This window comes from Sinocyclocheilus rhinocerous, unplaced genomic scaffold (assembly GCF_001515625.1).
Source record: "Sinocyclocheilus rhinocerous isolate Xijiao unplaced genomic scaffold, SAMN03320098_v1.1 scaffold203, whole genome shotgun sequence".
Classification (NCBI taxonomy): domain Eukaryota; kingdom Metazoa; phylum Chordata; class Actinopteri; order Cypriniformes; family Cyprinidae; genus Sinocyclocheilus; species Sinocyclocheilus rhinocerous.
In genome coordinates, this window is record NW_015644353.1 from 388,372 (window position 1) to 390,317 (window position 1,946).

The 1,946-nt window shown below is 30.2% G+C and overlaps 1 protein-coding gene across 1 annotated transcript in view; it reads left to right on the forward strand.

Moving 5' to 3' along the window:
- The window catches only part of LOC107758173 (dynactin subunit 2-like), a 23,843-nt gene that overhangs the window by 15,029 nt on the left and 6,868 nt on the right, over window positions 1–1,946 (forward strand). The gene's annotated exons all lie outside the window — the stretch shown is intronic.

Genomic DNA, 1,946 nt, shown 5'->3' on the forward strand with positions numbered 1-1,946 from the left:
GTTTTCAAGGTTTTTTTTTTTTTTTACCAAACTTTGTATAAAGATAATTCTCAGCTATGTTATAATGATTTGATATACCATTTTTCTATATGCAAAATGTGTGTAAAATGTCCATAAACGGGTTTTCTCATTATATATAATGTATCTATAAACTAAATCTATTTTGTGATGTACAAAATGTACATCATACTATGTAATGAAAAAAGAAGTGTAATAATGGGAGTAATAATTGACAAGATTTTCATAATAATATGTAATATGTCATAGGAATGTTGAAATATAATTTCTTTCCCTGTTCATTTGTTGTGTCTCCCAAAATGCGTAATAAACATGCTTTTAGTCCCGGTGTCCTCATATGAGGACATGTATGAAATCACCAAACATTTGGTATCTCTGAAAAGCCCTGAATGTGCTCTGTACAGGACATCCAGACTTACAACTGTGGCATGTATAGTCTCAGAGAAATTCACTAAAATATAATGTCCTCATATGAGGATGCAGGGTCTCAGGAGGTTAATTTAGTCTTAGTCCTGTGCTTTTTAGTTTTTGTCATTTAGGCAACCTTCTCCTGTTTTTGTTTAGTCAAGTTTTAATGTCTGAGCATTTTAGTTTAGTTGTAGTCAGTGAAAACATCTCAAATTGTCGTCATGCTGTATAATGGTTAAACTGGTAAAAATGATTATTTTGCTCAAGATTATAATCGCAATCATTGTTGTCATTTGAGAAATAGATTTTTACATTTCATTAGAAGCATTGCACTTTCACCAGTAAGCACAAATCAATAGAATGTCAACTCATACACTTGCTTTATTTGACCTCATCTAGTGTACTGATTTATTATAAGCTATTTATTATATGAGTTAATATCAAAGACTTAGATAGGCATCTCTGTCTACATTGGTAAAAAAAAAAAAAAAAAACACAAAAATATTATAACAGTGAAGTTCCTAATAGTAATTGCAATAATTCCAAGTTGCAATAATGTTTCTCTATTAAAACAACAACAAAAAAAAGATTCTTATTGCCACACAGAGGGTGCATAAGTGCATTTATTCAGCAACCACAATCGCAAACAATATACTCGAGATCCATGTTTGTCGTTGTTTTCAGATCATCATAGACGCTTTTGCAATGTAGCGTGCACATGCACATGGTTGCCAGATTGTATAAGTTAAGTAAAAAACCTGGCAGAAAACATATCCTTTTAACAGAGAAGCTCCGATTGGGGGATTTGAACTCTTGATATCTGGCAACCACAAACATGAACGCTTGCGAATTAAAAAAGAGATGGTAACACTTTATTTTAATGCATTTAACATATAATAACAGCAAGTAATCCTAAACCAAACCCTCATCCTAACCCTAACCATAGAGTAAGTACTAAGACTGGGTTTTGACACAAATTTCACAATTCGATTCAATTCTCATTCACAAGCTTGTGATTCAATTACCGATTAGATTCCATATTGATTATTTTGGATACATATCAGGTACAGTACATGCCAAAAATAAATAAATCTCTCAACTAATGCTGTAAAATATACATGAGTCAGCTGGCACTACATTACTATAATGTTGAAGTTTAAAATTGACTGATTTGTAACTGCTAAAATTACACTTAATAAGTTTTTATAATAATAAACTTACAATTACATAATGTTTCTACTTCAATTCGTTTTTTTAATATAAACATTTAAATAGTGGCTGTCATAAAAACTTGATGCATTTATTTAAACATAAATTAAACATTGAAGAACAGTAAAAATTATAATGAATATACATCATATGACCCCTTTAAAATTATAATTATTATAAATTATATGGTGCATATATTTAGCAAAATGCCCCTCTCTACAGTTTATTTTTATATCTGACTAATGAGTTTATGGTCACCGAATATGTTTTTTCTGAGGTAAATGTGACGTTACGTGACATTGTTTACAAGC